This window comes from Anomalospiza imberbis, chromosome 5 (assembly GCF_031753505.1).
Source record: "Anomalospiza imberbis isolate Cuckoo-Finch-1a 21T00152 chromosome 5, ASM3175350v1, whole genome shotgun sequence".
Taxonomy (NCBI): domain Eukaryota; kingdom Metazoa; phylum Chordata; class Aves; order Passeriformes; family Viduidae; genus Anomalospiza; species Anomalospiza imberbis.
Genome location: NC_089685.1, coordinates 43,304,796 through 43,331,252, shown reverse-complemented (window position 1 = coordinate 43,331,252; position 26,457 = coordinate 43,304,796). Strand labels below are relative to the sequence as shown.

The window sequence follows — 26,457 nt, the reverse complement described above, 5'->3', positions numbered from 1 at the left end:
CACCACCCTCACAGTAAAGAATTTCTTCTTACTATGCAGTCTAAACATACCCTCTTTCAGTTTAAAGCCATTCCCCCTTGTCCTATCCCTATGTACCCTCATAAAAAGGTCGTGTGGACAGAAATTTAGTTATGTTTTTGCCTGTAAATTTGTAGAGTGATTAGAGCTTTGAAGATGTGCAAAATCATGGATAACCACCACTATTAAGGATTAATTTTATTATTTCCTTGTACAGTTTCTTACAAGGTCTAAAAGGGAGCATCTACTGGACCACATTGTAATGCCCTCCCACTGTGCCTGCCTACATTCTCTTCTTATTGCAGGATGAAAAATGAAGAGAAAGCAATTTGTACACCTTTCCTTCCTTCCTTGTAAGCTGGATGGCAACAAGTGGCTCAGGCTCTTGATACACCCCAGGTCAAGATAAGACATGCCAGATATGCCTACACCTGAAATTTACAAAACACTGCTGGTTCCCACAGTATAGACACAGCTTGAGAAAATTCTTTGAGCAGATTGCTGTGTAGCAAGAGGGCCAGAAGAAGCATAAGTATCTGGATTGAATAGGAGCAATCAAAGGCTAGAGAAATAAAAATTATTTTACATTGAGTGTATTGTAATATCAGGCACTCCTTCAGTTCCTTCCTTTTATCTGTTTGGATCAAGGTTTCTGGAATAATTTCATGTCTTTTGTTTCACCACATGAGGAAAAATATGACAAGAAGAGAAGAATGCTCAACTCCTTATCAAGGATTTATGTTGAAGTCATTAAGATCTGATTCAGAAGCCTTTTAAAAAATTATACAGACCCTGAAATCTAATGGAAGCAATGCTTCTAAATTCTCAGCAAAGGCTGGGTTTATTTATGTCTTTTTCCAAGGTGTTGTGAAACTACACAAGTTTGCTGACACATCTCATGGCAAGGTTTTGCTTAGTTCTTATTTATCAAGAACAAAAATACTTACACATGCTTACAAATGAGGATGCTGGTGATCCTCACTTTGTTTTGTAATGTTTAACATGCAGTTCGAATGTTTTGAATTTTTGCTTAGCAGGATAAGAGCTGCACCATAACTCTTTTAAAAATAGTCTTCATAGCTGAGATGTTAATTAAAGTTTCTATTTTGGATGTTGAGATTTAAATGCTTCCGAAAGAGCTTTACATGGAGCAAAGTAAGGATTAGGACAACGTGAAATATGTCCTGGTGTTGCATCAAAATCAAAATATGGAGTGCTACCAAGCCTAGACTTTTGAGGGGTGTGTTGTCTAGTATCCATGGGATAAAATTGTTTCCTTGCAAGGCAGGAGACAATTGAATAAAACTCACTTTCTCCCATATTAGCTATTTCCTATTAGGAAACACTGGATATTGTTTTTCATAGCTGCATATTATGAAGTACATGTTATGATAATTGCCAAGTGCTGTGATACTTCTTCTTATTTGGTAAATCTTGTACATGTGGATGAGATATTATTTTTCCATGGATATGTTTATATCATTCCAGTCAGTGCCTCTACCTAGAAAACTATGTCAATGTAATGCAATGTTATGTAAGTTTTGTTTTGGTTCTTATATGCTGCACATCACAGGGTTGAATGTCTTCCAGAAGTGCGTTAACTGGTGGAATTGTCATCTGCTAGATATGGTTTTCTCTCTCCTATTAATTCTAAAGAGGACTTTTGTGCTCTCCTTATTTTTGACCTCTTTTAAAATAGGTGTATTATCTGTACGTGGTTCTATATGTGTGTGTGTGTGACTCACATTCAGGGTAGAAGATAGTGCACTTTGTGCTGAAGATAATTCCAGTGGAAACTCATCCAGAAATCTGAAACTGGTCTGAGAAAGCCCTGTTTTCTGCAGAGCTTTTCTTTGGAGGTGGATAATCATGCTGCACCTGCACAATGAAGCTACTGTCTGTTTTTCCTCATCCTCTCTCTGCAGGCAGCCTTTCAAATGAATATCTGGGGTCCCAAACATCTGAATCCCTTAGGAACAAGGATACACTGAAAGCAGCCCTGCAGATTGAAAACAGGTCTTAGACCTCTACCCATCCAGGAGTGGTTCTCACAGCAGCTGAATCTTGCCTTTGCACACTTACATTGCTGTCTCTCTGAAACATACAATGGTGAGAGAGGGGTGGCAGGACCCAGGTTAGAGTGCTCCCAGCAGGAGCCCACATTGGAAGCAGTATTTCTGTGGGATATCCCTCATTTCCTTTGTTTCATTCTTTTTCAGGCTGAAGTCTAACACTGAGTCTTCAGATGCTAAAGCTGAAGCAGTGGCTGATACGTATCACACAAATATTAGAGTAGCTCAAACCCTTTTGACCAAGCATTACTGCTGTGTAGTTTTTTATCTCTGGGATTTTTCCCCAGTTGGAAAAAATGCTTTTGAACTGAAATAATCTGTGTTTCTCTTAGGCGCTGAGCTGCCTGGAAAACATGTTGATCAAATTCCAACATAGTTTTTCCAAGAGTGTTTCTTTTGTCTTTTGCTAGCTGCTTCCTGATGCTGTTTATCCAAAACCCCACCTGCTGTCAAGGGCAGTGCTGGCCATGTGAAACATCTTCACAGCCATGAAGCAGCTGTACCTATTAGACTTAATTTCTGCAACGAATTGCCAAGTGTAATTAAAAATTTAAAACCCCCTCTTCTTCTCAGCCTTCCTACCACCACCAGTCATCTCATTCTATCTGCAAACAGTGATGGATCTAGGTTGCCAAGAACTTGTGAAGTTTGCTTTCTCGACACCAAGTTTAGCATAATGCATGTATGGCTTTCACAAGAAGGATAGCTTTTCTGTTTACCTACCATATCACATAACCCTGGAATTCATCCTCTTCATGAATAGCAACAATAACTATTAATTTTTTGTTTATTTGGGGAAAAAGGGGAAATGAAGACTAATCTTGGGAGGGATGCAATAGGATGATACAATTCTCTAATAAATATTTCAAAGTTCCAAGACAGTCTGAACTTGGAACTGACAAGCAAGAAAACTCACATGATTTACATATGCTGTGGATGTCCAGAAAGCTGTATCAAAGGGAAACTGAGAATAAAGTTTTGCATTACTGTACTCAGTGCTATGTTTGCATCAAGCAATGAGAAAAGAAAAGAGAAACTGAATTGTTTGGAACTACAAGTGGAGATCATAACCATTCCAGAAGTAATTTTTTTTGTTGTTTTTTCAGGTCTTTTTTGTTCAGGAGATCCTCAAGTACTGTACTGTGGAAAAATAGAAGAGTATCAAGAATGGATTTGAACATAAGCTGCCAGCAAGCTGGATGAATGGTTTGCTTGTCATATTCACTAAATGTCCCGAAGTATCCCTGACAAGGTTTTAATTTTCTGTTAGTGCAGACTAATTTTATTTTGAATTTTTTTTAGACATTAGAAAAATTTTAGCCTCTAAACTGTATCCACAACTGAAAGGATCTGTGAGGACCAATGTAACGATTTGTTCCAAACAGCCTACATAGCTCTTTTTCTCTTGTCCAGTATCCATGAACACATTTAAGCTTTAGAAAGCCTAGAAGCAGTCATTACGGTTGTATTTGACCAATGGATTGCATGGACTGCTCACCATCTGTGATATGTGATCAGTACAGGCAGTCCAGTCACTGTAAGGTTAACAGTTTGGCCCTTCAAAGGATCCTGATACTGGCTTAAAAATCATGATACTGTGGAATTTAGGGGACAGATTTTTTTAAGTTGCATTTTTAAAGTCACATTGTCACTGTTTTCTGATCAAGTGCACTCATCTTTATCAACACATTTTTCTCCTTCCATCTATGTGTCCACATTCCTTTATCTCCTGTCAGTCAAGTTTTTGAAACTGCTTTTTGCAGCATTCTGTTAGAATAGGGTGTTGGGACTTGTGACATTTCTGAACAACTCGTAACTGAGAACTGTATTGAATTCAGTGAGTCTGTTTCAAGAAGGTTTTAATGTTATTTCAACAGCTCTAACACTTGTTTACCTGGCTTTCCTGCAAAAAACACTTTTTTCTTTTTTTCTGGGGTTACCACTAGATATCACATCTGGTGTCAAAGTCTGTGAGACTTGCGTAGGTCTGTGAAAATTTCTCAACCTCACTTAAATAACATTTAACAAAAATATACATTGCATACTTGGCACCGGAGAGATGCCACAGATGACAGAGCCAACCTATGAAAAAGGACTCATGATGCATTCCCAACGGACACATCTTGTTAAAATAAAATACAAGGAAAACAAGAACATATCAAGAATAGTCTCAGTATTTCAAAGGGAACATGGCATGCCAAGAAAAACATTGTAATCTTGCTTCTGTCTTGAAAGAAAATTTAGAAGCATTTTAAAAGCTTTTTACTTCAGTTTGGTGCCAGTTTGGGTTTTCATGCTTACAGGGCTTTTTTTTTTTTTTTTTTTTTTTTTTTTCTTTCAATCTAGGTGCAATATAGAAAATACAGAATTAAGAAAAAGCATTCCTAATTGATATAGTGTGAAAAAGACAAAAAACCAGGATGCCTTGGAGGAGAAAGAAGAATGTCCTAGGGAATGGATTAAAACCATGGAACACATCTACATTGCATACATTTATATGCAAAACCAGACCATCAAACTGGTATTGGTTGAAAAACTAAAAAATAAATTAGTGTTCCTTGCAATAATGATGATAAGCTGGTGATGAAAACTCCTGTTTAATTACCAGAGTTCAGGAATAATGGTCTGAGCTGCAGTTCTGTCTTTAGCTGCTGTTTTCTCTTTCACAGAGAACACTACACAGCAGCTTCTGCTCGATACACACTGTATGTTCTGCTGAATATTTTTTCTTGGAGCAAGTATTAGTGGAATAGAAATGGCACAGAGTTGGAAAAATACCAAATAAGAAGAAATGCTTTTTTCCAAACCACATTGTTACGAGTAAGTGAGGAGTGTGTGACTGATAAGGGAATGGACATGAAGAGTAAAAGGGATAATGCTGTACAGGTTTAGGTGATATCCAGCAGAAGGTGACATCCAGAAAATATAGCTGGTTTGGGCAGAATTGAACTATAAATGAGTGAAACTGAGTAGTGCTCAGAAGGGCTTGTATTTCTGGTCAGCCTTGTGTTGCCATCTGTCCTTGTTCTAAAGAGCATAGAAACCCTTAACCTTCATGTGTACCTGCTTAGGCCATTACCTAAGCATCTGTTTTGTTTTGCTGGAGTTTGGTATTCCCACCAATGAGCAGGAGTACAGAACTCTAGAAAGTGAGTCTGTGTAAGTAAAAGTAACCTAACCCAGCTCCCCTAAAGCATGAGGGGAAGGAAGGACATTGTATTCTTACTGCTTCTGTGCAATGTGCTGTCCACTCTGGTCCTCTTGACCTCTCCAGTTTCCTTCTCTTTCCCCTTTGGCTGCATTTAATTGGTGGCAGCATATTTTGTTTCTCTAACTGTGTGTATAGTTTAAGCTACAAACCTGAACACTATTCTATGCATTTATTTCCATATATTTCCAAAGATTAGAGGAATGAGCATTTAGGTTTTACATAGTGACGTTTGTGATGGTCTAGGAGACATGGGTTAGGGCTGTATGCTCAGCCCCAGTGAAGCAGGCAGCCGAGGACACTCCAGACCAGCCAGCTTTCAACACTGTGAGACTACCTTGTCCTACCTCCATCAGGGTTTTTCAATGTGCTAGTAAAACAACCAAACCTTTGGAAGAAGGCAGAAAATGGAATATCAGTAAGAAGAGCTATAACCAAATGAAAAGTTTCTGGAAAACAATGAGTTAAACACATGTCTGGAAATTATCTAACTATTAAAAAAAAAAAAAATAGATCTCAGATTTTGTCTTTTTTCTAGAAAGTGTGTGAAGTTTCATAAGCTGCCTGATGGGAAGCAGTGACCACCTAGGATCCTGTAGGCTACTGTGTCTACATTTTCCCACAGGGGAAAATGTAACTACCTTTTATGGATTTATATCATTCTGCTTTTTGTATTACTAGACTGTTTTTTGCACTGGGTATGTTTAAATTACATTGATCTTTAGAAACCACACAAACAAAAAAAAAACCCAAATGAAACCAGCTGAATTAATTTCAGAACCTTTTGTTTGAGAAATAATGTATGAATAAATACTGTCAGATTAATGCAGTATTAGATAAGGAAGAAAAGAATTTTTTTCTGACTGCATTAGATGCTTAGGACAAGCATTCATGGTGTCTGAGGCAGCCCAGCTGATGAATCCTGTGGCCTCAGCCACAACATCAGCCAACCAGGCTGCCTAAACTTTTTCTGTAGGTAGCAGAGAGTGAGATCATGGACAAGGCAACCAAAACCACCTGAGTTAAGAGAGTCCTGATCAGCCAGTGAAGGAACTTCTCCCTCTCTGCTGGATATGGTGAGAATTACTTGCTTATGAAGTGCCTAAAACTGGGTGATGCCAGTTATCCTTTCTACATAATTTTTAAACAGGTAATAGAGTAACTTGAGTCTTGTATGAACTGTCATGAGGACACTTACTTTGTGCTGTTTTAATTTCCCAGGAGTATATTTTTATTTGTTTCAGTTCCCTAAATTCTCCTTACCTGGTTTTTATGTGCCTTTCCTTGCACCATGATATTAAGATCATCAGAACAACACTTCATGATTTGGCCTGATCACAGATGCATCAAAACTCATGTACAGTGGGAAAAATTGCTTACTAAATTTAAACATCAAGGTGAATTGTTATTTACATGCAAGTCAGCCTTATTGTTATGTTCATTTATTTATTGCACTTCTAGTGTACTGGGAGCTTTGCAGCACATATTGCTAGGTGTGCTCTCTGCCCTTTGAATACTGCTATTTTGAAATTCTCCTGAGGCTGGCTGATCTGCTCTTGAAGCTTGACAGATGATATTCTTCTTTATCTTTTGAAAGTGAGAAAACATGTAACCACCATTCTTTCTGAGCATCTGGAAAAATGTATATAGCAGGTGTGAGCAATAGCAATTTCCTTTCTCTGTTAATCACACTGTGTAGGAATATATACAGGTTTTATGATCTGATTGCCTTCTTCATGCAGTGTAATTCACCACTACAGGGATAAATACTGCAGGGAAAGTACTGTGAAAGGTAAAATATGTATTCTTCTTCAAGGTGGTGCACTTATCTGCTTAATAAACCTGGTTCACAGCTTCCAATAGCTACAGCTAGGCATTAATAATGTAATTTATGTCAGTCCATAGGGACCTGGCAGCAGAGGAATTAGGACACTTGGGCACAGAGCCAGAGTCATGGGTACAGGCTGTGCTCCAAATGTGTGTTGACAGTAGTTCCCAAGGGATCCTGCATTAAATGAAGGCTTAGTCATGCAGGTTAGCAAGTGGAAGGTGAGCAGGGGTGGTGCCAACAGCCTTATGATGGTCCTTGCTGCTTCTACATGTTTCGGGACATGCTTTTAACTGTATTCACCCAGGTCTCATCTAGGACTCAGGAGAATGATGGATGCATTGTAGGTATATATCACTGCCCTCTTACAGATGGATTCAGTGGTAATCAGGAAAATATTCCTGAGTCCCCCAGCAAGGTACATGGTGTGCTTCATATTTAGAAAGTCTCTGTGCATCAAAGGGAGACAGCCTTATCTTTCCCAGGGGTAAGATGTAAGAGCAGTATGTGCTCTTACTCTGCTAACACAGTGTTTATAATTTTCTGGAACAAAATTCCAAAGCTAACGACAATTCTTAATGTGGCACTGGATGTTCTCCTGGGCCCCACTGGATGCAAAGGCATCTAGTCAACCAATAATGTCGTTACTAAGTTCTACTGCACAAATCGAAAGCTTTCTCCTGCTGAAGATGGCCACTTTGCACACCCTTATTTAAATGCACAGGCTGTGCTTGAAGCATGTAATGAAAGCAAAATAGGTTAGGAAGATGATATTGTTTGCAAACAAACTGAATAACAATATCAAATCTGGGCGGGGGGGAGGGGTAGCACTGTGCAGTCAATTGAAACCAAGACTTAATAACTTCTCTGGTTAGGGAAAGAAGGTATTCTTCTTAGCTGGCAGTAAACTTCCCTGCCTATATTTTTGGTCTGCTACTGTTTCAGTCTTCTTTAAAAAAATAATTATATCAAGCTCCAGCTCTATTACATGTTTGTGAGCTCCTTGTCAATCTCTTGGTGTCTCTTGGAGCTCTGGTGCCTGTGCTGGATGAGGCTTTGATCTCCTCTCCTAGCAAAGAACAGCTGCTCCTTTTCTCTGTCCCTGTGCACCTGAGGTGTCCATCAGTCAGGGGCAGTTGCATGCTATAGATCCCAGTCTAGTGAATTATTGAAGAGGGAAGATCCTGCTGCTTTCCCATGCTCTGTTCCTCCCTCTTCAGGCTGCATAGTTCCAGCTGTCCTCTTCACTGTCTCTAGATCTAACTATCTAGATCTAACCTGATTCAACTTGGCAGCACTAAATAATAAAATAATTCCAAAACAAAAGCAAAGCATAGGGTTTTTTACTGCTTAGTAAGTTGAATTGGCTTTATTGTACAGATAGAGCATCATAAGTTACACAAGAGAGGAGCTGAAGCTGTGCGTTTGTGGGAAAGGGGAAGCAGACAAAGAAGGGGGAGAAAGTAGTGGAGCAGGACCATTGCATCATAAAGCAACCCGCCATTGCTTTAAGCAAACAAATCCTCTCTGTTACACCTCTGGCTGTACTCATATCATCTCAACACCTCTCTGTCTCCAGGCTTCCTTCTGCCCTGCCCGCAATGTTCTGCTATTGCCATTTTACAAGAGAAGGCACAATCAGTGGGTCTCTTGACCTGGCAAGAAATTGAAGTCAGGTGAGTGTCTGAATCACTGGCCATTTCCCCTTATCAGAAGGGAGAACTAATCTTTCATCCTCCCTCTTAATTCCCGCTCTTATATGGTAACTGTAGTTCTGCTTATGAGCACACAAGAGTATTTTAATACTGCACTGCAAAGGCAGAGTTTTGGTATCTTTCTCCTGTCCTTTCATCCATGAACTATTACAAATAATCTGCTAGCCAGGGGGCAGAATGAAGATTGCCTTCATGTGTCGCTGCCCTGCTGTAACCTCACTAGCTAGCTGCCAGAATGTTCTAATTTCTAACATAAATATACTAGCTCTTGGATATCAAATTGCAAAACCCTGTTGAGCATATTCATATCCAGGGGTGCTTCCTAATTGGAGTTTTTATTAATTTTTTCTTTATATTCAGGACTAGTAACATGAAAAGATATTATGCTGTTTGAAAGCTTCAAGCTAATATACACCAAAGATTAGCTTGCTTCTACATAATAATCATGTGGCACTTAAAAATCACTGTGCAGGCTGTACATGACACTCAGGGACATGTTTAAAAACAGTGTAATCAGCTTTCAGTCTGGTCTTCCCCTTTGCATGCATTTAGAGTAGTCAGAAATATTCCACTCGCTGGTCTTGCAGAGCTCACTTTAACTACCCACTTGTAAAATCTTGTAGTAGCATGGTACAAAGGCAAAAAAAACAGCCCATATAACATCTTTAAAATGAATTAACACACTGGAGTAGAATGCTTCTGAATGATGATATATTAACTGCATTTCAGATTAGTCCCAAATAATTTTTAATTATCTACATTTGGTCAGTAGCCTCTTCCACTTGTGGAGTTCATGCAGACAGACTGCACTTTCCTTGTTCTTATTTTGGGAGTATTTTTGTGGTATGGAATACTTGGTATCCATAATACATGCTGTGCTATTTAGCTGTGATGAGTTGCTTAAGACATTTGTTATTATTTCCATTACCTAATTGGAGGAGAATAATTTATAATTAGCAGGGTGAGTTTGGCTTTCTGAATAAGGCAGTAATTTGTGGGATGGGATTTAGCAGGAACTGGAATTAGGATATTTTCCCTTTCCTTGATTATACAGGTCTTGTCCTTAGAATCGATCCTGGAAAGTTAAGTTATTCTTAACACTTTAGGAAGGGAATATCTTGATTTTTAATAGTGTATTCTATTTAAAAAGGAATGTAGCTCTGCACTTGATATTAATTGTGAGAGGTATTGTCAGTACAGTTTGGTTTATGTCAGGGTGAATACAATATGTGCATTGCATCTGTTGTGAACTTGGATATCTTTGATCTGTGGGCTGTGGCTCCTCAAGTCACCCATCAGTTTGAACCTGTAATCAGTGATAGAACTGTAGACAGAGGCTAAAGGTTTGGCACAGGGTTCTAGTTAAAGCCACTCCTTGCTCTTAAGGTGGCTTTTTGGTACCTTCTGTTCTGTGTACATGTGGGGAAATGAGTTAGGATTTTTGACAGTTAGGACCCAGGAGCTTATTGCTACTTCCACTTTTGGTTGCACTGGAAGTGTTTATAAGGATACATTTAATGATGTAATTAATGAAAGTCAGGAGTAGTTGGAGACTTCAGCTTCTGCTGAATCTATATAGGAATATTATACTCTGGGTAGGAGTATTATTTTTTATTCTGGACAAACCAATGTCATTATGTTGTTTAAAAGATTATTTCAAGCTTCAGTTTTGGATTGATTTTAGTAAGTTATTTTTTGGTGTCTGAAGTTTTAGTTCAGTCTGTATTTGGCTTTCAAATTGCATTTTGAACTCTGACCAGTAGAAATGAGAGGTTGAAATAAAAAGTGACAGGACAATGCATCAAGCCTCTCACTGGTTGGTGATGAGCATGAGTGTTGGAGTATTGCTTGGAGGGCAGTTTTGACCTCCAATGAGCTTATACAGAAATGGTAGGTTAGATGTTGCAGTGAATTATCTTCAGGAGGTGCTTGCTATTCTTCATGGATTACACAGAGAGACTAGTGTGATCTGGTTTCTGACTCAGGTATCTGCATTAAATGCCTGTTGCTAGATGGAATTATTCAGGTATTTTAATTTTTTTTATGTTGACAGTAGCACTAATGAGGCTCAATTGCCTTAATTTTCAGCCATCTAGTCCTTGTCTGGAATTTCCTCAGATTGTTTTGAAAAGTGATTGATCTTCTTGTCAGTTATTTTAAATAATGTTTTGAATCCTTTTGGCAAATATGGAAATACTGTGAAGATGGGAAAGCTGGAGTGAAGGTAGGTTAGTTCATTCCAGCTTTGTTTGGGCTTGATCTAATTCTGAAGCAAATGCCTTTCCACAAAATATTGGGTGGAGACATCCCAGATTCTGTAGCTCAGCCAGTCTGGCTATTCCTGTTGGAAAATGTTATTTCTTTCATTCTTCTGTTCAGGTCAACTTTCTTCTCATTTCTTCTTTCTGACACATATACAGACTTACCTGGTTCCTATATATCTGATAGAGTTTTCCCAATAAGTTCAGGTGTGTGAAAATATTCAATAAGCGATACTTAATCACCCTGCCCCACCCCTGAAAAGGAAATTTTAGTGGTGAAGGGACTTGAACAGGAATTGAATCTTGCTTATCCGAGGGTTGGTATTAACACAGAATTCATTAATCTGCAGCTCTGGCTCAGGCTGGCATTTTCATTGCTCTTTCCTCCTCCTTTCCCTTCATCATCTTGGCTGTTTGTCCTTGTCTGGCTCTTCCTCCACCATGGTTGTGAGTATGACTACAGAATATGCTGGACTGGGAACTGTTCTGGAGATAAAAATTATTATGATATTGGCGGTACAGATTATATTTCAGCTGATTCACTTCCTTAGGGGACTACACAAATATTTGTGCTGGGAGGACACTGTGAGAACCAGGTTTGGAGGTGGAGTAGGAATGGCTTCAGCTGGCAAAAGCATCGTTGCTGCCAAAGCCTCAGTCCTAGGAAAGTGCTGTGAAAGCAAAGGCAAAGTTGATCAAGTGACCAGATACGGTGTTGGCAGTGGATCTACTTGGAGCAGGGTGTTGGATGAGGTGAGCTCCAGAGGTCCTTTCCAACCTTAAGTATTTTGTGGTTCTATGATTCAAACTTAAATCCTCTTTTAGGCATCCTTTGACTCTGTCAGGCATTTGCATGCATTTCATTCAGCACAAATACAAAGCCAAGATCAAAACTGTTCAACAGATAGAGGCCCTCTGAATGTTTGGTATGCTCAACATAGTAAAAAACAGATCACATCCACACAATTTTTATTTATTAAGAAGAACACTATTGGAACTTTTCTTTATTCTTTTCTGCCTTATCATTAGTAAGAATTGCAAACACAGCACTATGTAGGCTGTTCTATTTTGATTTGTTACAATTTGTTAGTTGCAAATGTTGTGAAAGCCGAAAAGGGTGATGCCTAGGTACAAACAGCAGGTAACCCTGTACCTGCGCCACTGTCAAATTCTCTGTGATACTCATGCCTGTTCTTACCATAGCCAGTGACAAAGCAGGCAGTGCCTTCTGTGGTATGGGACTACCCTTGAAAGCTTGAAAAAAGTATCAACTTGAAAAAAGTATCAACTCTCAGGATCAGGGCCGCAGTGTAGTGGTAGTAGGCTGTCTAGAGATGTTGAACATATACCTGTTTCCTTCTTCCTTGCCATGAAGCTGTTGCTGAGAGCCCTTTTCCTTTCCCAGGTGTGTGACCTCGTGCAAAATGCAGAGGGAGCAAAAGAGAAGGCAGCCCCACTCTGCAGTAATGCAGATATCAAAGAAAGTGCTGAAGTCCATGGTTCCCATCCATCTGGTGTGTCCCCCTGGTATTCCAACTCTGTCAGCCCCTACTATTTTCCAATGAGATGATATCCAAAAAGACCACAACATACTGCACAAATTGATCCAAGGCCAAAAAAGGAGCACTTTGTCCAGGGCTCAAAGCGAGGTACTGTGCTTTTTCAGCAGCCCGCGCAATATCAATTAAAATAACTGCATAAAATTCTTTTTAGTATGCATGAAAGTAAAAACAGGACACCTGATGCTAAAGTGTAAATATAATGCGTTTTGTATTATTTTACTGTGTGGTTTGCTGCCTCATGTGGCTCTGCTTCCAGATGTCCATGGTGGGAGAAGATCCTATGTACTGACCAGCCCCTTTCTCCTCTGAGTGGGGTGAGCCAGGCTGTAGTCACAGCACCTCCACTTCTCAGTGATGTCACTGGTGAGACAAAGCAATCCTGAAGGAGAACTTGCTCTTTTAAAGGAAGGCAGGGAGCAATTGCAGATTACGTGTTGCCATGACATATACCGGTTATTTGAACTAGAGAGGGCAAAATGCCTTAGGCCTGTTGCCCAGGCTTTATGAGTTTATTTGGGTATTGCTGATAGCTTGCTGTCCCCAGCTCTGTGCCTCACCCAGGATGTGCAAGGTGCCTCTGAGTCAGCTGCTCCATCACCTCAATTTACATCATGGTTGTGGTATGGAGTATAACAGGGCTGATTCATGTTGATTCATCAGCAGCTCAAATGTCTATACAGTCCATGCTAGACAGAAACCTGGGATATTATTTTTCTCCTTTCATCCTATCTGAGGTATTCCTACACTTCACCACTCTTTTCCCTTAGCCAAACTTGACTATGGGGAGATTCAGTGCTCTGCAGTGAATTGCTAGAAGTTCTTCCTTCTCCTGCCCCCACCCTCACCTCCCCCTTATTTCAAGAGACTTTCTTGAGTCTTCAGTTGCAGAAGCACAGTATCAGATGGGTCCTCGCTGTGCTGCCAACCTGTGCAAGTCTGCAGAGGGCTGCCCCTTCAGTTCTTGATGGCCCATTGAGGAAAGTATTTGGCAATTTTCTTCCCTTTGCCTTTTTTTTTCCCCTCACTCAACTGGGTCCTAATCTGTTCTTGTGCCTTTTAACTTCATGCAGAACTGAAGAACATTATGACACAACACCATTAAAAGTATTGCAAAATGCTCCTGTATTTTCTGCACAGCAGCTGTGGACAAAGCTCACAAAATACTGTGTTATTATGAACTGCAGGAAAAAATAGTGCCTGTTGTACACGGGCTGCTTCCTTGGTACTGTGAATGCTCCTTTCCAACCCCCTGGTGTTCTCTACAAGGCAGAGGCACCCTAAGTATTTCTCTACCTCACCTCACCACTTTCCTCCTTCACCTTATACTCAGCCTTTCATTCCCATCCCTACTTCATCCTACTGGCTTTGTCCCTGCAACTGTGTGCCAGGAAGTAGATTGAACCCCATTACTGAAATGATCAAAGCTGAAGGGAACTCCATTTCTGAGGGTTATTTATACTCCTGATGGCTGCAGCAGTGTAGTCAGCAGCACAGCACCATCATCCAGTTATCAGGCAGTGCCTGGCAGAGAAAGTGGCTCTGGCTGGATATGAACCTCTCTGGTGGCTTTGTCTTGCAGAAGACTAAGTTTTGTGGATTTGCTCCTGCCTGACAGGGGCCTGTCAAAGGTGCTTCAGTGTAATAAGAGTAGGGAATCCAGAGGATTGGCTCAATGAGGCCTTGAAGAGGTAGTGGGGCAGGGTGAGAAGAATGGGAAGATAGGTGGAAATGAGGGTATGAAAACTCAGTGCATCCAGACAAGGCTGGGAGTGCTGTCAGGATGGAGATGGGATTAGAGGAGGCTTTACTGGGTGTTGAAGGGGAATGTCATATTTCCTAGACAGGTATAGCTAGAAAAAGCTCTGACACACTTCCAAGCACATTGACTTTCAGCAACATGGAGATGATTTTATGTGCCTGAAAATCTGTCTGGTTCTTGTCCCTTTAACTTTATAAAAATAAGACCAGCCCTTACAAATATTGCTTTGGTCATATTCTCAGGCCATCACAGCTCCAAAAGCTACATGAATAGAACCAGAAGTAGAGACAGAATGATGTGTAGAGAACTGACAGTGGAAAAACTCAAAGATAATTATTCTTGCCAGCTTTCCTAAGGATGTGTTAAAAACAGGCCTCTTAACTTCCTTAAGCAATCTCTTCCCTGCAGTAGATTTTACATTCTCTGGGCTCCCTAGAGTTCAAACGCCTTTAATGTCTAAAAATGCTCACCTCGCAGTTCTATAGCTGAGTCCTTCTTAGCTTTCATCAAAATTAGCAGAGTTACCCAAATAGTAGATATGATCAGGATCAGTCCTGTTCTGTTACCTTTCTGCACATTTTCCCCTGATCTTTACTGCCTCATGCTAAATATGCCCAGAGTTTGTGTCAGAGTTCTGTCCCTAGGCTTGCCGTGGCACAGATACTGTGTGGAGGAAGTCCCCTAGCCTATGGTAACACACAGCCCCTGTGTTTTGGGTTGGTGAAGGGTAAGCAATGGTATACAATTTCAGGGAGGATCACTGATTTGTAATCTCTCCGGGAAATTGTAATGGTAACTTAGACACTATCCTTAGTCTCAATATGTTAAGACCCTGGTGAAAAGATAGCCACAAATTAAGTTAATTGTACAGTTACTGGAAACAATAAGAGTTCTCTTTGTAGTCAGTCCTCCCACTCATGGCATCAGCTGGTTTTGTATCCCAGCTATCTCATACCACAGACTAGTGGGGAGAAAACAGTAATGCTTGACTCTCTTTTATTTTAGGTGGAGGAGGCAATATTTTTGCCTTCTGTGCAGCTTTATTCACCAGCAAGCTTGCATCTAACTGCAATTTTCAAGTGTCTCACAAAAGATTATCACACAGGTCCTGAGAAATATCAGCAGTGGAACTGTCACTTTATTGTGAAGAAAGAAAACAAGGCAAAAGAGAAGTGAAACTGGGGAAATTGCTGTCAGGACTTTCTGTCTCTAGTTTTAGGCTTAGTTTGTTAAAAACTAACTTAAATGGGGAGGTGAGCTATTTTCAAAAGGCTATTTGATAAAATGCAATCCAATGGTAATGCTTCCGTATTTTTCTCTCCCATTTACACCACAGGGCTGTGGAATAGGTAACAAGGCAGCGTTCTGTCTCACCAGTACTTAAATCCTGAGTAAGCAAAAGAAATAGGCTGTTTGCCTCTGAAGTGCTAACAGTTGACTCCAAAGGATCCTTTTACTTCCTTTTACTTGTCACTGGTGGGAGAAAGCTCTTCTTCAAATGGAAGAACACTGTTTTGGACTTTATGGACTTGGGCACCCAGGCTGACAAGAGTTAGATATTCCTGTGCAAAGAACTTTTCCCTGGGCATTCAGAAGGAATTTTCAATAGCTCTGTATGTTTACTCCCCAAAGCAGGAATTTTTATGTGCTTTCTGTGGACAAATGCTGGTGAAAGCAAATGCCAATCCATGGCACCACATTAAGGCCAGAAAAACTGCTTAAAAACCAGATTGTTCCTCTTCCCTTTTCTCAGTCAGTCATCCCTATTCTTATGGAAACCTTCTTACAACTGCAGCATAAGCATTTGTATGACTTTGTGGGGAACTATATTGCAAAAATTGCACATTTTTTCCCAGGGGCTGTTTTTCATCTGGATAAGTTCCTTGATCTGGTTAACCATACAGCCACACAAATATTTATGATGGCACAGTACAACAGATGATCTGGGAGAAATTGTGGGAGTGGGAGAAAGTGGGGAATGCTTTATTGGTAATCATGTTCACTTAAAAGAAAACCAAACTGTAGCTTAAAGAAGAAAGGAATACCAGTGGGATGACACATCTGAGAAGGGAGTTGAGGCATGTGCATTATTCTTCAGAAATGAAAGCACAGCTTCAAATATCAAATGGTGTCATTACAGGGGGTGAATATCAGCTGACACAGCCATTTCCAAAAGTTGCAGTCTGCAGGCAGGGAGACTTTTCAGTATGAAAAGTTTTTGTCTGAAACTTCACGTTGAGGGAGCTGGGAAGCAGAAGATGCAAATGGTGGATCCAAAGGGCTGCAAAAGCAGTGATCTGTATGTAGATGACCCTGTGCCTCCATGTGATCCACAAGATCTGAAGTGAGATGCTAAGTGAGATTATTTTGGATAAATATGCTGGTGTCTGTGTGTTTGTGAGTGTGCACAGATGGGCTCTTGCATGGTGTTCTTCTCCTGAAGGTGCTTATTGTGGGTTTCTTTTGAACTGGTTTGTCACCAGGGGAGCATTGCACACAGATTTATTTACTGCTATTTTCTTAAGAAGCTGTGCTGCTTGCAGCACTCTTCTGAGCCCTGCACTCTGCAGTGGTACAATAGCTTGTCCAAGTCCTCACAGAAAGATGACATGGCTCCTTGTTCCATGTTGCTGGTGTTCATCCTGACTTCTGTCACTTGGGCCTGTGAGGCTTTGAGAAAGGACTCTCTCTGTACATGCCCATACCCACCAAAACTGACTTTGCTGAGCCTTTGATGGCCTCTGACATTTGCTTAAATATGTCTGAGTTTTATGCCAAAATATCCTAGTTCCAATGCATTCAGGTTGAGAGGAGAGAAATTGAATAAATGTTGTTTCCTGCTTCCTGAGGCTCTACTGCATTTTATAAAACCCTTCAGAGACAATTTCCAATCCAGAAGGGAGCTCACAACATGCTTCACCATTATTAAGCTAAAGCAGTTGCCAAGCCTATTCAGAGCCTTACAGCTCCATGTGTGCTGAAATGCCTTTCTGGACAGAGGTTCAAAATGCTGTGCCAATGCTGTAGCTTTAACTCCCACTTTGTATCTGTTCTTTCTCTATAGGACCCAATGTATAATTTAGACACATCCAAGATAATTTTGAACATGTTAACTCAGGTGCCTACAGCAGTCTACTTAAGGGAGCAAGGAGTTTATAAAGAATGTTCTGTCAAAAAATCAAGGTAGAGTAAGCAGCAATGTGCTCCATGGTGCTGCAGGTTTTTGACTGTCCCTAGTCCAAAAGACAAAAGTTTGGTTCTTTTCACATGGTACAGTATTTTGAGGGCTGTCATACCTTTATGTTGTGAGGAGCTATGCTTCTTAAATACCACTGAGATAAGTATTCCCTGTTTATACCTGCCTCTTAAGAGACTCTCTAGCCCACTACTGCATAGTCTCATAGTTGTACACAAAGTAAGAAAGGGTTTGTGCTCTGTAGTCAGTGTTGTGGGAGGATGGACTATGTTCAAGTACTTTGATTCCAGACTAAATACCAAGTCTGATTTAGCCTGGCACATCTTGTGTTAGTGTTTCCAGGGACACATGAACCAGTTCCTTTCAGAAATGTTTTTTAATGAATGATGTTCTAAATATCGTATCAGTCAGTATCTCCCTAGCTTTTAAGTGAATAACATCATTATACCTTCACTTCTTCAGAGGCTCTCAGGATCAAAGATGTCAACTACACTGTGATCTTCATTAAAAGGGAAAGACAACAGGGAGAGGGCTGGCTCACAAAGTGAAAAGTTCTTTTTAAAACTCTTTGTCTCTTCAGACCATAATAATGGAACAATGGTTCTCACTGGGTAATAGATGCAGGGTAAGAAGTAGAACAGGTCTGAAATAAAACAATTTGGTGGTTTTCTTCTTTTGTGCACAGGGAAGGTGCTTTCCAGATCATTATAAATGCTTTGTTGCCCCTGCATTTAAATATGTTGTAGGAAACCTGATGGGAAGAATGACCTTGGAATATGTTTACAGTTCCAGCTGCTGCAAATTTAAAGGCAGGATTGTTGGCTTGTAAAGCTATGAGTGAAAAAGAAGCAAAATTTAATCAATTGCAGGACCAGAAATATGAACAACTTTTTTAGTACTAATGTTGCATCTCTGCATAACTATATCAGGGCTCTGAGGTCACCCCCATTTCTGACTACCCTTGCCTAGCCCTTTGGGGCTTCCCCCACACTGCCTACAGCACAGGATCCCATGTCAGCCCCCTGGGGCTGTTGGTGTCTGCCCCAGTGATGCTTCAGCAGAGGCACTCTCCAGCTGCCCGAAGCTCTGCTCAGTTGTGAGTGCCCCAGGCTAGGACCACCATAGGCCTATGTCCCCAAGCCCACAGAGTTACCCAGTGCCTGAGGCTGGGACTCTCTTGGCTTTCCTGGAGCCTCCCCAGCTGCTCTGTTTTGTCATCTCTCACGGGAAGACCCCAGCCTTTGCAGGACCCTGACAGTCAGGTTGCTTTTGCTGGAATTCAGCCAGCACCTTTCTGAGGGCTTTTTTCCTGGTGCTTTTTCAGATACATGAATACATCTGAGCTGACTAAAAATATTCTTATCTATTATTCAATAATCTCTTCATCTTTCACCTTGCTGCTGGGTTGCTTTGTAAAACTTTAACAATAAGCTCATTTGATTGAAATGGAGATAAGGAGTCAGCTCATAAGTGCAGATTTTTGCTGGAGAATGATCTGTGAAACCCATATGTATTTGGCCTGTCTGCTTGTTTCAAGACCTACCTATCCTACCTTAGGCAGTGCCCTAAGAAGTGGGTGCTTGTTTATCTCACAGACATTTCAAGTATGTAACATAGGACAAACATGTTCTTTAACCTTTATTTAAAAATATCTACTACAAAAGCATTGAGCTCAACTCTAATACCCAGGAATAGCAAATGAGCTATTCAACAATATGAAGCAATGCTCTAAACAGAGTATTTTCATCACCATATTTTTTTTTATTTGAATGATTCTTTTTATCAGAATACTTGGTGAATGTATTTGACAATGTTGCCTTAGTTTATGACAGCCACATGTTTGGGGCTGGAAGAGGGGGAGGACGGGAGGGTTACTAATCTGAGCAGATATTGCAGACCACAACAACCCCCTTTCCCTCTTGTCCTGTGTTGACTATTATGACACAGTTCTGGTTTTGGAAATATGTGGTTTCTATTTTTGCTCCTGAAAAAAAAGAAAGGGAATGCACTTTTCAACAACATTGTGATAAGGAACTGTCATTGTCCAGCCGGCACATGTGCATGCACTATGCACAGGTGATGTGAGAATGTCTCTTTCATGAAGACTTGTTCAGGAGTGATAAGGGAAGCCTGTCTCTAACCCAGGCCATGGTAGTATGTGTGCTCTGAAACACTTGTCCTACCAACCTCAGAAAACTACAGGTACTACAAAGTATCTGAGGTGTTGCCCCAGTACAGATTGGTAGATATCTGTCACCTCCTGCTGCTTTTGCCACCAATGTGATAGGTGTGATAGCAGTGGCTTTTCCATACTTAATGAAGAATCTCTCACTTGAGATATCCCTCCAGGTTTCCTGTGTAAGCAGTACTGAAAAATAAAATCTGTTTTCTCAGGACTTCCTGGAATCATGGTCCCAAAGGAAGGGAGGGGTAAAAGCATTTTTTAAAAGACTTTTAAATTATAAATTAATTAAAAATATCTTATTAAACTTCTTTGGCCTTAACTATACTGAGAAAATACACTGATCTAGCACATAACATGCATAAACCACAGTCATGTTTAATACTGTCAGAGCATGTCACAAATTTCTGCCCTTGTTCATTCCATGGACAAAATTATGTTTAACATTGGGATAGTTAGAAAACAATTTTACCTCATATATTTTAACACTGCATTTCCCTTGTATAGCGTTGAGTTTAGTTATTCTAGTTTTGTCTTCACTAATGTTTCCAATTTTGTTCTTGTGGCTGTTGTTCCCTAAGGGTATTTGGAAATGAGATTCCGCATTTAAAAATGCTTAGATATAACAGACTTCTAATAATGAAATCAATGAAAAGAGTATTTCTAACTATAAATCCTGAATACTTTATCATTAATACATGAAAAATTACTACTGTTTGTTGGGTATTGAGTTTTCCATTCCTGGTGCATGTAACCACTTATTTCTCCTGGGCATATTCTGTGCACATCTGGAAATCTCCATTCAGAAGGGCTATTTGACATGTTTTCCACCAAAGTGTATGTCAGATGTGCAAGAATCCACAGGAAACCTTTTAAAACAAGAGAACTGTGTGGCCAGTGCAGTGTTACGGCTTTATGACCAAGAGGCTGGTTTAATTTGGAAGCAATAGCAGAAATTTCCTTTGAGATAGAAATAAGTGCAATTTTTCTTTCACTTATCTGGAAAAGTTGGCTTACTCCAGATCTGGAAGGAGACATGTATGGCTAGGCAGGATTCAGGAACTTTCCAACAGTAGCTGTTCTTCACCTGTGTGCAAAGGTGATCCATATCTTACTGTATGTGCCTTCTCAGGAGATGGATTTTTCTCCTGGGTGAGCTCTTCTCCACGCTTCCTTGCTGACAGCAGCTTGTCTGCTCTACCTTATGTCTCCACAGCATTTTTATTTGAACCATTGAGGGCATCTGGAGGAAAAAGGAAAGTCCCAGACCAAGAACTTTGGAATGGCCAGTGCTCACTTTCCCTGATGGCCATAGCATCAGCAAAGAAGAATCAGCAAAGGTGTCAGTGTGGCCTACACTTGCAGATTTCTTGATTTACATACCTGTAGATTACTCAAAGAGGATAATGTGTTTATAAAAGGATTATCTTGCTAGGTCTTGTTTTCCAAATATCAACACAGAGCAAGTTTTTACAGCTGATATACAATAGCCTGATAGAAATATTTATGGTAGAAATTCTGCCAGCTCTTTAATGCCAGCAACACCCTGGCCACTTAGTCACTGGAGGACTTCATTTTCAAAATGACTCTTTCTTTTGCAAATGACAATATGTTTGGGGAATATTGCTTGGTTTTTCTAAGAGTAGAGGCTCTGTGCTGGTTGGTAGTTAGCCAAGCCCACAGGTCCTGGGTGCCAATGTCCCCATGCAGCTCTGCCAGGAACAATAAGAGTGGGCACTCATGCAGCACTTTTCATCTTCAGGTGGGTTCACTGAGGGTGTGGGACCTGCTTCTCACCAGTTGCACTCACAGTGGGCTGCAGAGCTCCATGGCAGCTCTTCTGTGGCTTGAGGCAGGAATGATCCTGGTGGTACTTGGGACACATGCTGCCTGTCACTCCACATGTTGCTTGGAGAAAAGGCAGCATGTGCCCTAAGTTAGGACATGCAGCACACCCCAGCTCAGGCACTTGCTGCTTGCCATGGCTGGCTATCACATCATGCCTGCCTGGAGACAGGACTTCTCTATCAGACTAGATAGGCAATGATGTCTTTATTAAAATATTTTTAATGGAAACACACCCATGAAGTATAAGGCTTCCTAAATTCTATTGACTACTCTGTGTGTGACTGGGGGATTTTCTCCCTCCTTTTGATCTTGATTCATTTTCCCAGACTTGGAGCACTGCTGGTAAAGAATACCAAATATGTAAAATTATATTGTGTGTCCGAGTAGCATTTAGTGTCCTCATGGAAAAAATGTTGACATGGCAAGCTTGTGACAGGGCACTCTGCCTTTGTGGAACTGCTGGACAGCCTGTCTGTGGACATGCCCTTAGGAGATGTTCAGAAACAATGGTCTCACATGCTGGTATGGACAGAAGCTATCTAGAATTTAGACAAAAAGGCAAATGTCTTTGCTGAGCAATTCTTGGTAACACAACAGCTTGCACAGTAATATATTTGTTATCATTGGCCTGTTTTAGCAGCAGGTTATGTTCAGCACATAATGAGTAAAAACCCATGAAAAATAGTATTATGATCTAAGACCACTGAGCTTTAGCTAACATGGTACATTGCCTGCTTTCAGTTAGGCTCAATTCAATGAAAATTAGTACCGGTTGTGTTTCATTAGTACACCAAAAAGAGAGCCATGTTTTTGTTTTCCAGAAAGTTGCTGAATCACACCACTGTGCAGAGTATATTCCTCAAATGGCCTTTCTCTAATGATGGGGGGGAAAAAAAGCAAAAAAGAAAGCAGCAGTGAGCAGTGAACCTGTATTAAAAGTCAAACTATGAACCATATTATGAGGAAAATTAATGGTATCCTTTTATTTTATTTTATTTCTCATGCTGCATTGCCTTGGAATTGAAGGGCATAGTGTTCTCCTTTTCTCTTTTACTGCTGCAGGATTGTGCTTAACTATTTATGTTGCAGTGCTCATACCTGCTCTTGTTCCCCAGGAGAAACACACTAAAGTATTATTAGACCTAAGTGCATGGGAGCGAAAGCTCTTAGTACAATTTTTTATGTATAAATATTGCATACTTTATACCCGTCCTTTGGCTTTTACCAAAATATAAGTTATCTGATACACTCTGGTGGCCAGTCTTTCTACAAGAAAAACTTACAGGTGCAACATGGTAAATAATGCATGTGTGTTTGCCATATATTGTGGTCTGTTTTTTTTTTATTTCTGATTGTTATTTTAAATTTAAGAATGAATGTACTGCTCGGTCAAGCCCTGAACAGGTGTTTTTAGCTGCTAGTCCTTTGGTATCATGGCTTAAAGACTTAAACGTTTTTGTGCGTGCACATGTGAATTCAAATACATGTAATGTTCAGTTTAGTCACATAGCCTCTACTGACAATAACTAACTATGACATTTCTGTATATTCTGTCTTCTCAATTGGCTCTGCTTAATACTGCTTCTCTTATGTTGTCCTTGACATGGTTAGCCTTTTTTCAGTTTTTCTTTTTGTTCAACAGGAAATGCCAGGCTTTTCTAATTGCATCTTTCCATTTCTTCTATTACTGCTCTATTACTTTGGCTCTAGGTGTTGGAAGATGAAATTCTGCTCAACTTCCAGGCAAGCAAATCTCCATCCTGCAATGTGCAGAGAAGCTTTTGAAATGCTGAGACAGAGAGACCGGGGAAACACTATGAAATTCCTGACTCCCTGTAGGGCACAAAGTGTGAACACAAGAGGGAGAAGGAAGACGGTATGAACCTGCAGCTCTCTTGCCCATGCCCTAAGAGGCAGCTCTGGTGCTGCTCCTCATGTTTGCAGGGCAACTGCTCTGGCCCTTGCTTAGGGCTCTGCTTCTTAAGACATTTTCCTCCTCTCTCTTTCCTTTCTCTCGGGGTCATCACTTAAGGTTGTAAACTCCTCTTGCTGAGGAAAAGAAGACTGCCTGCTCCCTCTATAGGCTTCCCTGGTTGTTGCTTTCGCGAACCAGCCATCCAGGGGATCAGAGCTGCATGCTTTTGAAGACTGTCAAAAACAAGTGAGATGTATTTTGCATTTCTTTGAAATTTAGAGATTTTTTGTGTGTGTACATGTGTGTGAGTATGCATTTGTGTGTGTATGTACGTGCATGTGAGTGTACATATGCCCACACACATTCTCTAACACCTATGTATATAGCTACTTTTCCTGCAAAAGTCACATATGGAGCTGTTTTACTGTTTAATTTTAGTCTTTTTTTAGAACAAGTGCATGATCCTTTTGTATGAACTTGCTGTTTGTTAATGGTTTATGAAAAAAGCCTCCTGACTGCATTTTACCCTTATTAATGGAAGAGACACCATCTGAGCCAGCAGTTCCTTGAACGCAAGCATGCTTCCTCCCCAGTGTCTTCTATCCCAACTGCTTTTCTCTCCTCTCTGTCCCAGGACTTTGCCTCCTCAGTTGCACCAGCACTGCAATTTCTGGAATCATTCTGGTAAGAAAACAACCTCTATTAAGAACAACTCTGTAAACAAAAAGCCTATTTGTAATTTGGATCAGCTCAGTGACCTGATTTACAGCACAAACCCAAAAACAGTTGCAGAGAAGGATGAGTGTGAAGAAGCAGCTGGAGGCAAGGCAGGGATGGGAGACAGACGTTCCCAAGCTGTCCTTGCAGCTGAAGTCCCCCTTTTGTATAACTACAGCTGCCAGTGTACCTTAGGTCTGGCACAGATATCAAAGGGAATTCCCCTGCACTGCCTGAAGTAACACTTTAGGGAAAAACTGACACATTGGTGAGTTATATATTAACCATTATAGAGAGTGGCAGTGTGACAAGGCAATGAGTTACTGATAAAAAAAAATAGCAACATTTCCATTATGCAGAGCACGGGTAATAGCTCCTAGGAAAAAATGACCCAGCTCTTTCCACTAAATTATACTTTTTTCAATTCTCCCATACTTTCTGAAATGTGAATATGTTGTTCAGATGTTTTCAATGCTAAATAAATGCCTCTGGCTGTTTTTTGTGGGTTGCTGAGGGGAGAAGGCAGGAAATGTTTTAGCTAAAATGAAGCAGCTATTTCCAAGAAAGTGTCAGAAAAGCAGCATACAAGATTTCAGGAGTTACAGAAAAAAAATAATCGTAGCAGTCATTCAACACTGTGCTCAGTTTTCCTTCCCAAGGTCTGACCTTGCTCTATGTTCAGCATTATCAGAGATCTGCTGCAATGAAGTTTAGGTTCTTATGTCTCCTAGGACACAAATTAATTGCTTTAACTTAAGTTTAAAAGCAGAACCTTGCCAGAGATGACAAATGGGAGTATTATATATCACCAGTTAAATGACTAATCTTTTATTTGTCTTTGAAGTTTCTGGTGAAAGCTGAAGCGTAATGGTGAAAGAAAAAATAATTCAAGTTACATAACACCTCACATATGGAATTGATAATGCTCTGTTTTTATATGGAATACATTGCTCTTCAGTGGTTATATACATATATATATATATATATAGTGAAGATGATGTCATTTGGTGTCCAGTATGTGCTGTGCATTTATTCAGGAGATTTAAACTTTTTGACAGAAGATGAGATTTTTTTTAATAGAAGATCCTTCTTTTGGTCAATGTATTCCACTACTTAATGAAAAGAACTCTGTCCATGTTTCAAGTCAATTATTTGGCTTTCAAGAGACAGTTTTTGGCCTTCAAAACCACAAAAATGATCCCTGTTTTAGATCAAAAATACCATCTTTTTGAATTGAAAAAAAAAAAAACCCAACCAACCCCCCCTTTTTTCCCCCAAAGCACTTTATATTTCAGGAGTAAAATATTTCTTTAAAGTTGTATGTTTGGAATTGAATTACATGGAATTTATGCAGCCAAGGCTTTAAGCACTCTTACATAATGAATAATGTAACCAAAATCCCTGAGGTCTTTTTATCAGGAACTCAGCTAGACAGGCACTTAGAGAGAACCCTTTTTCTATTCCCAGTACTATGGGAAGTATACTCTGCACTTGTCAAGGTGAAATAAAAAAGGCTTCAGATAACAAAAGGATGGTAATAAATACTAATGCATACAGGAGAGTTGAGGATAGGCCACGCTCAGGGCAAGATATTGTTCAAGTGTGTTTGGGAAGGGAAGTACTGACAGGGATTTCCTCTCCACCCCTTAGATCTGCTAACCTCTTCATGTGAGTCAGGGTTGCCCTGGCATGTGGAGGCTGCATCTCCGCTAAGCAAAACCAGAAAGAGAAACATTTAGGCAAAGACTTAGCCCAGGGATGAGTGAAGCAGAGTTTCAATGTGATTGATAAAATCCAGGATACAGGTGTACTTAGGAATAGTGTGATTGTTTTGGATGCAAGGGCACTGTGTGTATACTAGCATTGCAGATACTGATCATCTCTAAGCTGGTGCCACAGGTCTGTCACATACACCAATTTGGAATCGCTGCCAGTTTTCTGAGTACAGTGTGTCTAGATGATTATTACAAGTCTGCAGTAAGAAGCACACAAGTTATGCTTGTATCTGATATTCAGACCCCAAGAAAAGGGCAAAGAAATTTAGGTCTTTTATGTTAGAATTTTGATCAGTCTTATCAGGAGAAGGGAAAAAAAAAAAAAAAGCTTTGTACTTGCCCATAAATTAAACACCTGTTGTGATTAAAATACAACAATGTCAATTACTGCTTGTTGGAAA

The 26,457-nt window shown here is 40.2% G+C and overlaps 2 long non-coding RNA genes across 6 annotated transcripts; both read left to right on the top strand.

Moving 5' to 3' along the window:
- Positions 1–242: 242 nt before the first annotated feature.
- LOC137474090 (uncharacterized) lies at positions 243–15,580 on the top strand. Of its 3 annotated transcripts, none has more exons than XR_010999140.1 (5): positions 243–2,628; positions 3,197–3,342; positions 6,171–6,374; positions 8,706–8,802; positions 11,221–11,998. It is a non-coding gene; the product is annotated as an uncharacterized lncRNA (long non-coding RNA). The 3 variants fall into 3 exon arrangements; XR_010999139.1 differs by lacking the exon at positions 11,221–11,998 and adding an exon at positions 15,429–15,580 and having other exon boundaries at positions 244–2,628; XR_010999138.1 differs by lacking the exon at positions 11,221–11,998 and adding an exon at positions 9,202–9,344 and having other exon boundaries at positions 244–2,628.
- A 307-nt stretch (positions 15,581–15,887) lies between these two features.
- Positions 15,888–26,000, top strand: LOC137474088 (uncharacterized). Of its 3 annotated transcripts, none has more exons than XR_010999136.1 (3): positions 15,888–16,036; positions 18,082–18,244; positions 23,360–26,000. It is a non-coding gene; the product is annotated as an uncharacterized lncRNA (long non-coding RNA). The 3 variants fall into 3 exon arrangements; XR_010999135.1 differs by lacking the exon at positions 15,888–16,036 and adding an exon at positions 16,923–17,606; XR_010999137.1 differs by lacking the exons at positions 15,888–16,036; positions 23,360–26,000 and adding exons at positions 16,923–17,606; positions 22,471–22,533.
- Positions 26,001–26,457: the final 457 nt, after the last annotated feature.